Consider the following 13,206-nt stretch of genomic DNA (forward strand, 5'->3'; position numbering starts at 1 on the left):
TCATCTCATGGGCTACAGTTTACCGTCCATGTTCTGCATATAAACTTTTCTAGATTATCACACTAATATGGGTGAAAACACTGATTTTTGTTTATCTATGACCTTCATTTTTAGTGTAATGCAAGGATAATTTTATGCATATTATGTTTGTGAATAACTTCTTTATTTTACAAAATACCTATGTAACTAAAAAGAAAAGGAAGAATGTATGTGATCTGTACATAAATTAATTCAGTAAAGTTGCAGGATACAAAATCAACACACAAAAACCAGGAGCATTTTCTATATGCCAACAGTAACAATCTGAAATGAAATTTTAAAAATTCAATTTACAATAGCCACATATAAAATTAAATATGTGGAAATCAACCAAATACCTAGAAATTAACTTAATCAATGACTTTTTAACATAATTTTAAAATTGTTTAAAAAACATATATTTTTATTGTGTAAAAATACATAATATGTATTTTATTTAAATATATATGTAATATATATTTAGAAAGCATTCCACATTTGGAGTTACAAAACAGAAAACATTATCATAATTTTAGCTTTCTAGATAAATTTAGTTTTCTAAGTGCTATGATTATAAGCTTTGGTTTTACACTGGTTGAACAGTGTCCCAGGTCCTTAATGGAGCAAGATAGTCTTTCATAAAACAGAATGTGCTCCTTTAAAATACTGTGATAGTCAATGTCTGTGTAGCCTACTGCGCAGAGTAGAAGGTACATACAGTCTTTCAAAAACAGAATTTGTTAATTCACCCCTACACTGCATTGTCTTTTATATTCTTTATTACGTGTTATATTTATTTTTTATGTATATTTTGAGTTTCATTATCTTCATTTATACTTCTTTCTTTGTCTCTGTTAGGATTTCAACTTTCTCCTATCTGTCAAGCTTTGTGCCAATGCTTTGTTTACTCAATTTAATTTTCTGTGGCCCAGAAAAAAACATACAGATAACACAACTATAGAATAGTGTCAAGAGGGCTTTCACTCCTTTAACACTTAATAAATAATGAGTACTGCCTATGTGTAAAGTGCTACACAAGAAACAGTTCCATGTCTTCATAAAGCTTTAAATCTTATAAAATGATAAGATATGTGAAAAAGTTCTTTAACATAAGGCCTAATGTTTTTTCTCTGATGACTTATGTTAAGTCATGTGTACTTTAAAAAATGTAAAGTGCTGCTCATAATTGAGAGCAGTTGTAAAAAGAAGGTTGGGTGAGAAGGGGTGAAAACAAAATCCGAAGGAGTTTCATGTACACCTAGACACTGATGGTTAAAAATGAAGAACACTCTTGTGAAATATTTTAAAATGTATTCTGTTTTTTAAGTATTACAAAAATCACATACTTTGAAATATTTTAAAATTTATTCTGCTTTTTAAGTATTACAAAAATCACATACTTGATGGAATATGAATGTCAAGGCTTTGTCTGACATTCCAATGATGTAATATCTAGAAGGCTTAAAAAAAATAAGCAGTCACTGTAGTGTCTATTTTGGACCTTAGGGAGTAACATATCCCACACTGGGCAGAAGACAGAAAGGAGAAAATACAAAGCTAGGTGTAATGTATATACATCAATACATTTATTATTATTTGCATATTTTTGATAGAGTAATTAAAGTATGCTATCAGGTGCATTATGTGTCTTGACCATGTTTTCAAAATAGTTTTGAAATGCATTTCTCATGAACAAATCCCAGTACTACTTGGTCAAATCTGTGTTTCCTTATTACTTGAAAATGGAACCAGGCATAGTGGTCCAGCCTTGTAATCCCAGCTACTTGGGAGGCTGAGGTGGGAGGATCACTCGAACCCACGAGTTTGAAAAACAACTGGGTTATACAGTAATACCCATGTCTCTTTTTAAAGAAAACTGAAAATGGAAAGTTATATGAAAAGAGAAGAGTTTATGTACATAAATATATTTGTGCGTGTCTACATGTATATATGTGTGTATGTATAAACAATTACAACATTTTATATTATGCTTTCAATTTAAAAAAGAATAATATATTCCTATTTGTTGTTTAAAGATAGAAAAGAAAACTAGATTAGCAAAGCTAAACGTACTATCTAGGTATGCTGAGTATGTGCTTTGCTGTTGTTTTTTTAGACCCAACAACTTGAAATCAAACTTGTATTTGAAAACAATTTTGTCTATAGCAGAGTTGGGGTCAGAATTGACTTCTGAATTTCATTTGCATTATTCACTTTACAGACAATGCATTAGTGATCATTGTGTTTAACTACGGATATGTGAATTTGATGATAATGATAGGTCACTGAAGATAAATTTCTAGGATGTGGAGAATGGAACTATTTTAGTATTTAGTCTGAGCTTCTGAAATAACATGTGCATGTGTTGTATACAAAGATTTCTTACATATGTTGAGCAAGCATGATTAATATGTTTCATTTCAAAATGCTTATTGCTCAGATTATACTACAAAATGCCTTTCTCCATGTACATAATACCAAGCATCTAATTTTATGTTTATAAAGTCTTGTTCTGATGTATCAGACTTTGTTTTAGAAATATCCCCTCCTACTCCCTTCACTATCATTTGTCCACATTATTACTGAAATTTTGTTTTTCAATAGAAGTGATATATGGTAAAAGTGTTTTATTCTACAGTTTCAGATATATATGCTTGTTAGTAATAAGAGAAAGTAAGTATCAACTTAATTCAAGAAAATTCTTCTTTAAAGCTTTTGGTAAAATCCAACATCCTTTCATGACAAAAACCCTCAGGAAACTAGGCATTGAAGGAACATACCTCAAAATAATAGAAGCTATCTATGACAAACTCACAACCAACATCATACTGAACAGGCAAAAACTGGAAGAATTCTCTTTGAGAACTAGATCAAAACAAGGATGTCCACTCTCACCACTCTTATTCAACATACAACTGGAAGTGCTAGCCACAGCAATCAAACAAGAGAAAGAAATAAAAGGCAGCCAAAAAGGAAAAGAAGAAGTCAAGCTATATTTCTTCATATATGATATGATTCTTTAACTATTACAATAATTACTATAATAATTATGATTGTAATAGTGATTACTATAATAATCATAATCATTTCCATCATAAGTAGTATAAAACCATAGAGGCCATAGAGGCCACCAAAAGACTCATGGAACTAATAATTTCTGTAAATTTCAGTATACAAAATCAATGTACAAAAAACAGTAGCATTTCTATACATCAATAAAGCTCAAGTTGAGAGCCAAGTTAAAAATAAAATCCCATTTACAATAGCCACACAAAAAATGAAATATTTAAGAATACATCTAACCCAGGAAGTAAAAGATCTCCACAAAGAGAACTACAAAACACTGCTAAAAGACCAAGATATGGAAAAGCATTCCAAGATCACAGATAGAAAGAATCAGTATCATTACAATAGCTAGACTGCCCAAAGCTATCTATAGATTCAGCGCTATTCCTATTAAACTACCAATGTCATTTTTCACAGAATTAGAAAAAGCTATTCTAAAATTCATATGGAGCCATAAAAGTGCCTAAATAGGCAAAGCAATCCTAAGCAAAATAAACAAATCTGGAGGCATCACAATGACCTGACTTTATATTGTGAGGCTATAGTAATCAAACAACATGCTCCTAATAGAAAAATAGACACATAGATCAACGGAACAGAATCAAGAATGCTGAAATAAAGATGCACACCTACAGCCTATGTGATCTTCAACAAAATTGATTTAAAAAATAAGCAATGGAGAAAGGACTCCCTATTCATGATGCTGGCTAACCATATGCAGCAGAATGAAACTGGACCTCTATCTTGCACCATATACAAAAATACACTCAAGATGACATAAAAATGTAACACGTAAATGTTAAGAACTCAAACTAAAAGAATGCCAGAAGAAAACCTAGGCGACACCATTTGAACATTGGCCTTGGGAAAACAATTTATGACTAAGTCCTTGGAAGCAATCACAACAAAAACAAAAATTGACAAAGTGGGACCTAAAGAGCTTCTGCATAGCAAAAGAAAACTATCAATAGAGGAAACAGACAACCTATAGAATGGGGAAAAAAACCTCAAAATTTATGCATCAAACAGAAGTCTAATACCCAGGTTCTATTTGGAACTTATACAATTGAAAAATCAAAATAATAACCCCATTAAAAAGTAGGCAAAAAACACGAACAGACACATCTTAAAAGACATACAAGTGGTGAAGAAATATATGAAAAAATGCTCCACATCACTAATGTTCAGAGAAATGCAAATTAAAGCGCAATGAGGTACTGTCTCAGGCCAGTCAGAATAGCTATTACCTAAAAGTAAGAAACAACAGATGCTGGTGAGGCTGCAGGAAAAGGGAACACTTATACACTACTCATGGGAATGTAAGTAAGTTCGGCCACTGTGGAAAAAAGCAGTCTGGTAATTTCTCAAAGAACTTGGACTATCATTCTACCCAGGGATCCCATTACTTGCTATATATCCAAAAGAAAACAAATCATTCTACGAACATGTTCATTCCATGAACATGCACTGGCCTGTTCATCAGAGCACCATTCACAGTGGCAGACATGGAATCAACCTAGGTGTCCAACAACAGAGGACTGCAAAAAGAAAATGTGGTTCATACACACCATGGAGTACTATGCAGCCATAAAAAAGAATGAAATCATATCCTTTGCAGCAACTTGAATGCAGCTAGAGGACACTATCCTAAGTTAATTTACAACCAAATAGAAATAGAAAACCAAATGTCACATGCTCTCACTTGCATGTGGGAGCTACATATTGGGTACTTATGGACATAAACATGGCAATGATAGACACTTGGGGTTACTAAAGGTGGGAGGAAGCGAGGAGGTCAAGGGTTGTAAAACTAACTATTGGGTACTATGCTCAGTACTGGATGATGCGATCATTTGACCCTAAACCTCAGCATCATGCAATACAACCAGGTAACAAATCTATACATGTAACCCCTGAATCTAAAATAAAAGTTGAAAAAAAGAAGACAAAAATGTGTTTTAAATCTACGGAATTACTGTGGAATGCAGTCTTCACAGAACAATGAGCTTACTAGCATGTCCTGTTTCATTTACTGGAATAAATTTCAAAAGGGGCTGGAACGTTGTGTAAAAGGGTTCTGTAGAAGAGATTGCCTGTTGAAACTTAGAGTAGACAAGGTAACCTGAATCCCTTTTTGCACTGTAACCTGGGGCAAGTAATTTAATCAATGTGTTAAATCAACTTTCCTCTACTTTGCAATAGGAATAAAAGGAAATAATTAACTAACTGGGTTGTTGAAATAATTAAAAATATACCCTTCTAAAAGAGTCAGAACATGTCTAGCACACACTAAAAATTAAATAATGTTAGCCATTATAGTCATTTTTTAAGCCTTAGGACTTTACACCAAATTGAAAATATTTATAAACAGAATGCTATCTAGCAAAATTTTTCAGCACCATTTCTTATAATGGGCAATGATGCTACAATTATTATTATACATTTATATGATGTACACTACTGTACATCTATATGCGCATAGGATATGGTGGTACATTTATATGATGTTATGTATGTTATGTCAGTTAATATCTTTGAAGGTTTAGCAGAGCAGCTATTATTCTCTTTTACAAATCAATAATCTAAAATAATACTTACTTAAAGTAATAAACTATAACCATGATGTAAAACCCAGGATCCATGAAACCCAAGGGCTAGTCTTGTTTGCTGAGTGTGCTTTTCAGGTAAAACTTATATTCGATTGCATTTTTCTTTCTTTCTCTTCCTCTCTCTCTCTCTCCTCTCTCTGCCTCCAGCCTGCCTGCCCCATGAGGGTAATGGAGATAGGAGAAGGCACACAATAAAATTATTTTCACTGTATAATTTTATAGAACACTTTTTTAGTCTGGTTTAGATCACTAGATTTTTTAAGGGGTAGTAAAAGTCACTGACAATCAGTAAAAGTAAACAGTTTTGAGTTTAGTGAAATATGGATTATCTGGATGGACTGTTGCTTGTGCAGAGAAGAACAGGAAGAATGTTCAGAGTTCTGTTTTGCAACAACTTCTGGAAAAGCATTCAGTGAGAATTGAAGTGAAATTGTAATAAACAAACATACCAAAATATGGCTTTAAAAAAATAAAGAGTTATTTTCCCAGCCTAGGCAACATGGTAAAACCCTGTCTCCACCAAAAATCCAAAACTTTTAGCGGGACATGGTGGCACACACCTGTAGTCTTAGCTACTCAGGAGGCTGAGGTGAGGGGATCGGCGAAGCCAGGGAGGTGGAGGCTGCAGGAAGTCAAGAGGGCGATACTGCACTCCAGCCTGTGTGACAAAAATTATTTTTCACAACAAAAGGCCTAATTTTAAAAAGCATTTTTATGTATAGATTTTATTACATAATTTGGAATTGTCATTAAATTTTATTTTTTCATATTTAATTCATTTTTGTTGACAACTTCCCCAAAGATCAAATTAACTCTATAAAGAATAACAGGACTGTATGTATTATTAAAGATGACTACATGAACTTAGATGTCTGTATAACCGCTTTCAATGGAAACTTGAGGTTAAGACCTAAATTCAATCAATATCTCTATATAAGCTAAGGTTAAAGTTTTTGTAAGCCACAAATAACATGTAGGATTTTTAAAGATTCTCCAACAAAATATCCACCTTACATTGATCAAATAACATTTATTTAAAATATATGGTGTTGTCTGATATTTTATTTGTTAAGAAACTTCATTAATCTCTAATACATAGTCACCTAAGCCACATTAGAAACCCAGAAGAGTCAAAAGAAACATACAATTATCCTATAAGACTACATTGCATGTATTTAAAGAATAATTACAGCTTAATATTTTGATGGAAAATTGTGAAACTGAAGTTATCATCAGATTTTTTTCTTTCCTAGTGGAATAACATATTCTCTATTATAATCTATATTAATCTGGTACTGTTTAAATAGTATGAAGTCTAGACAAAATGTAGTATATTTGATGTCTATCATGAAACTTCAAACTTGGGACAAAATGTGGCAGGTATCATTAATATATCTTTAGTCATTCATGCTGAAAATAACAATTGCAGCTATGCAAATACTCCAAGAGTCTTTCTATATATATCACAACAGAGTAAAAAAATAAAAAACAGCATCTACAAAAAGCTGTTAATTATTATTTCTACAACAACTGAAATGCTATTTCTACTTAATACGCTGTGAATTTATAGCTTTTTAAAGCAAACATCATTTGAGGATAAATGATCTATTTGTGATTATCAGGACACTAAATATCATAAAACCTTACTACAAGGAACTTGGTCACATTACAGTTTTAATTAGTGTTTCCTAAACTTAAATTACCAAACAGCAGTTACATGGGATCATTTATCCAAGTATGAAAAACACTGTGATAAAGTTAAACATTAAAAAGATGAAAAGCATTGTGAATCCCTAAAGGGAATGTATCCCACAATGGTTAAAGGATATATTTGACAATAGAACATTTTTTAAGTGTTTTTTTAAAAAAGCAATTAAGTTATCTCATTAGACTAATGTTATGTTGAGTTTGTCGTTAATGAATTGGATGATTTCAGCAAAATATTTTTGATTTGGACTTTCCATCATTATTTGTAGGTATTTCCAAATAAAGCATTTCTTTTGGGTCATGATATTTGTGATCACAATATGGCAGGCGACATCATGGGAATCACCTACTCACAGAAATTTGGGAGAACATGAGGAAAGACCAGCACACTGCAACAGAGATACATTGATTCTCAATAAGTTCACAAGTTTTTCTCTACCACAATGAACATACAGTCTAAGCTTCAGTTTCTGGCATTTTTCTTGTTTTTCATCTTACACTGGCCATTTACCCAATTTAAAAATAAATTGTTTAGTTGAAGATGGGGGTGGTAGGAATTATATTCCACTCTTGATGTTTTCTTTCATAGGTAACAATCCAGGCCTCTCTCTTTCTCTCACTCAGTCTTTCCAGTGGCCTAATCTGATTTATGTTTGTAAGAAAATAAAATTCCATGTATGAATCAACACCCCCTTTGTCCTCCCTTTTCCCCTTGGAGATGACCTTCCTACAAAAAGAGTTAATCAGGCCACAAAGTAAGGCCAGTCACATTTGGGAGACCTGTGTTTTCTCAGTCTATGTGAGTGGGTAAACTTCTCTAATTCTGAGGTTAGTGTTAAGGAGCCCATTTACCTGTGGATCTAAACTATATCCTCTAGTCTAGTCTTTATCTGCAACAAACGTGATATATTGGCCTTCCATCTGCCTTCTCACCTCCCTCCTTTGTCTTATTTCACAGTTGATTTAGAAGTCATCATTCAACCTCCTAAAAACCTTTACAATCTACTAAGGAAAAATCAACATGTGGGAATGACAGGGGTTTTGCTTCCCTTGCCATTTGAAATAGATTCTATTTGTAGTTATGAATTAGCTATTTCCCATGCTCTGTTTAGGTAATTCTTAGTATTACTTATTCCTCAATGTGTCATTTGAGGCCACAGAAAGTTTTCTGTGTGTCATTTTGTAGGAGGACTGAGTTCATAACTAATGCTTCTCTTTTCATACATTAACAAGCAGATACTGTATATAGTTTGAAGATCTGTTCCAGACTTGTTGAAGTTACTTTCTCTTGCCCAGTTTCTTATGGTCAGTGGCACGCAGCCATGAGATAGTTGGCCTGAGCTGAACTGCAGTCTATGACCCAGGAATAGAGCAAAACTCACCAGCCCACGCAGAGATCAAACCCAGGCTCTGGCCTCATTAGCTCCATGACTCAACCAACTGAGCTAATTAACCACAGATGCACAATTATTATCAACTGCTGATTCCACTTCTTGAAGAAGTATAGGTTGACAAATTGTATCAAAATGTATTTAGAATAAATTTGTATGAGTTGTATTAAATACATTTGCAGAAGTAAAAAGTTCTCATTTCCCTCCCAGAAACTTGAATATCTTTATGGTACATACAATACATACAAATAAAAAACTGACCTTGAATAAAAAATACACCGATGTCTCCCTCCTCCCCAACTCCTCATGACACACACACACAGAGATACATATACACACAGGTGTGTACAAATGTCCAGTGGCATTTATAAGCTCTACTGTGGATATCTGGTATTCTATGGTTCTATCAACAGCATGTTGAAATAAGTTCACTTTGCTCTCATTATCATTTTCTCCTATTTATGAATCAGTTCCTTAATCTCTTCCTAAAAATCTTACACCCTACAGTTTGTTCACTCACTCACCATGCACCTTTTAATTTCTCTTCTCTCCATTTTTTTCTTCTTGCTATTATAAACTGACAGAAAATTTTTTGATGACAAAATGTACAATTTCTTAAAAAAAAAAACAGCAGTAACTGTAAATCGATCTAGTAAATTACGTTTTCCAATACAAATTACTACTGATAGAGTGTCCTGAGAATACAAACTACACATCTGTAATTTGTAAAAACAAATAAGCATAAATCAAAATATATTAAATGGTTGCCCATGATGCCGAGGTTACTTAGAAGACCTCAATTACATTATAAGCCTTAAATTGAAGGTGAAAAATGCCTTGAACTCCTATAAATTCTTTTGTTTGTCCTATTTTGTTCTTTGATTACAAAAAGATTTTGTGCCCTTTGAGCTTAAGAAACACAAGTTTTTTTATGACATTCTCTGAATGAAAATTAAATTATAAATAATTATAATTAAAATATAATAAATTATATTAAAAGTTCTAACCTGTGAAATTTTAGTTTCTCACACTGATTTTAATGATCTGAACTTTTCTCATGGAAGTAGATTATTTATATGAGCAATTTTCAGATACGCTTTATGCTCATATTTAGGGTGAGAATTTCTGCCAGGTGCAAGTGGCTCACACCTGTAATCTCAGCACTTTCGGAGACTGAGGCAGGCAAATCACTTGAGGCCAGGAGTTGGAGACTAGCCTGGGCAACATGCTGAGACTTCATCTCTACTAAAGATACAAAAATTAGTTGGACGTGGTGGCGCACACCTGTAATTCCAGCTACTCAGGAGGCTGAGGCATGAGAATCACTTGAACCCAGGAGGCAAAGGTTACAATGAGCAGAGATTGTGCCACTGCACTCCAGCCTGAGTAACAGAGTGAGACTCTGTCTCCAAATATATATAAAATAAAAAAATCAATAAAAAAGAATTTCAAATTCCTGGTTTGAATCTATACTAACTTGTATTAATTCAGCATAGTTGGAATTTTTTTTAAGATACATCCACTTTGAGACTTTCTCTCAAACAGCTATTTAACTTTTTTGTTTTCTTTTTAGTATGTATCATCTGGTACTGTCAATTTTTGGTCTTTGTTGTTTGATTCAATATTTTAAATATGCTTTATATTTTGTTCATTAATGTTCATTTTCTGAAGTTTTCATCAAAGATATCAAAACATATTAAATATTGCTATGCTATTTATGCATCATTTGTTATCTTGTGTGTTGAGGAAGCCTGTGATACCTTCTCCCTCTATCCCCAGGATCCTGGCACAGCTTTACTTCTTCCATCTTTATGTTCTCCTCTAAACTACTTACAACTTTCTCTTCATCATTAACAAATAAGTCTTTTTTGCTCTTTAGGTAAGCCATTGCCACTTTAATGATTATGTTTCAATTACCACCATATCCTCAGGAAAATGATAGATAAGTTGTACCCAAAGCAATGAACTCTCCATAAAATTCAAGTCTATTTTTCCCCTCAAGGTTTGTTAGGTATTTTAGAGTCAGGGATGATGAAGCTACCTGTCAGGATCATACCAAAGCTCTAGTGTAGTTTTTCTATAGACAAGTACAATTCAGAAAGTGAAGATTTATTCTCCCCTTTTAAAAATGAAAGCACTATATTGCCAAGAGAAAATTCCTAGAGATTTTCAAATGTGGGTCCCTAATGTCTTTCTAAAATAGAAGTTGCAACCACAAGGTCAAAGAGCTCTAGTTGCTTCATTCAATAAAATTCAGACAGTATTTTACTTACATGTCTAGAATTCCTCCCTGATCGACAAAATAGAGATAATTTGATTACAGCAATATAACCAATAAAGATCTATTATGTAAAAATCATACTTTTCAGGGAGGCTTAACTGGTCAAAATACACTAATAATGAATATGCAGAGACTTGGTATAAAGTTGTCTAAATGTTCAATGAGAACAAAGCATATCGAAAGCAATTTTTGGCCGGATTTGTGGTTCATGCCTGTAATCCCAGCATTTTGGTAGGCCAAGGCAGGCGGATCATGGATCAAGAGATCAAGGCCATCCTGGTCAACATGGTGAAACCCTGTCTCTACTAAAAATACAAAAAAAAAAAAAAATTAGCTGGGTGTGGTGGTGTGCACCTATAGTCTCAGCCACTGGAGAGACTGAGGCAGGAGAGTCACTTGAACTTGGGAGGCAGAGGTTGCAGTAAGCCAGGATTACACAACTGCACTACTGTCTGATGACAGAGTGAGGCTCCATCTCAAAAAAAAAAAAAAAGCAATCTTTTTTAGATTGGTCATCTGGATAACTTAGTTGTCAATTTATTGACAGAAGGAAATCAGTCATCAAAACAGTACAGATGGAATTGACCAGGCTGTTGCTGACAAAATTTATGTGACACTGTTACATGAAAACTATCCTATATTGACAATTAGGTTAGAGGCTATATAGCAAAAAATAATACACAATGGTTAAGCTCTTTGATACAGTTCTAAAAACAAACAATAGGAAAACATTGTTTACAATGTTCACACTCCACTTACAAAATGGGCCTCATCCTTCCAATGAGCAGGAAAGAAATTTTCCATTTAATTGAAAGAATTCACATTCTTGTGTTACTGAACCCCATAACATCATAAATGACTCCTAAATGGCATTCCAATTAATTAATATGAATCAATACTTTAAATATATACAATGTATTCCTTTATCATTGATAAGACTCATATCAGAATCAACCTTATGTCTCCATCAGATTTGCCATAAGTTTAATTTGGACCTTGTATTCATTCTTACAATCTACAGAATTAGTGAGAAGTTCAAAAGTGCTGAACAACAAAGAACTCAAAGAAAAATTCTGTTAGTTTACCTTTCTGCCATCTTCCGGCAGCTAACTTGCCTTCCATACTATACACAGATTGGTTCAGCTGCTTAGAAGATGGCATTAATAACACCACTGGAATATGGTATCCATTATGTATCAACTGCCTTCTTCTATATGACAGATACAGAGCTTTTAGTCCCAAGCCATCAAATGGGTCACCAATTCTTGCCAACAATCTCAAAAATACCAGCTATTGTTTGTAATGGGAATGGATTGAGAGCATGTGTCTGTTTCAGCAAATTCTTCTGCAATGGTTGGAAAATAACTCAAAGTACATGCTCTTAGTGGATTGTAATAGTGGACAGTATTATGTAGTACTGTCTTTATATAAGCAGGACAATGTAGATTTTCAATAATGCTTTTAGCTGAAAGGTAAGGAATGCATTAATGGTAACCTGGAATGCATTAATTGCTCCTGGAACCAAACCAACTTTCAAACCAAACATATGAGGGTAGTTATAAGATTAAAATATAAATATATAGTGTTATTATGAATTAAATGCCTCAGGTATCCTGTCCTTTTCAGTGCTCTAATTGCCACCCCCTAAAGCTAAAAGCTTGTCACTCACTTTACACCTGTATTTCTGGAAATGCTTCCTATGGACTTTAAGGGCTGGAGCTGCCTCCAGATTCTTGCTCCACCCTCCAACTGTCACCTGTATATTGCATAGCGCTTCTGGAATAATCCTTATTAAATGCTTTCATTATATTTTAACTCTGCTTAAAAATCAATTATGGTACCTTATTTCAGACCACATCAAAAACAAGCCTTTCTATCTAGTTGTCAAAGCCATACATAAGCTGTTTCTATAACTCTTATCTGATTTTTTTTTTTTTTTTTTTTACAAGAACATATCAAATACTTCAGGGTTACCTTCTCACTGCTCCATCACTGGAAACTGCATTCTTTAATTCACTCATTCATGAGATTATCTCATACAAAATGGCCTCCACTTTTACCTTCGTCTCACTAACAAGGTTCTATATAATCTTCAATACTATAATCCTGATGCTTCCATGAAGCACTCACTCAT

The 13,206-nt window shown here is 33.4% G+C and overlaps 1 long non-coding RNA gene across 1 annotated transcript; it reads right to left on the minus strand.

Annotated features, from left to right (window-relative positions):
* Positions 1-474: 474 nt before the first annotated feature.
* LOC116550592 lies at positions 475-10,106 on the minus strand. The gene is made up of 3 exons (XR_004268498.1): positions 10,076-10,106; positions 1,873-1,878; positions 475-1,308 (listed from the first exon to the last, which is right to left on the minus strand). It is a non-coding gene; the product is annotated as an uncharacterized LOC116550592 (long non-coding RNA).
* Between the last annotated feature and the right edge of the window lie 3,100 nt (positions 10,107-13,206).

The sequence above is a fragment of the Sapajus apella genome, unplaced genomic scaffold, assembly GCF_009761245.1.
Source record: "Sapajus apella isolate SASKATOON/1434 unplaced genomic scaffold, GSC_monkey_1.0 scaffold8, whole genome shotgun sequence".
NCBI lineage: Eukaryota > Metazoa > Chordata > Mammalia > Primates > Cebidae > Sapajus > Sapajus apella.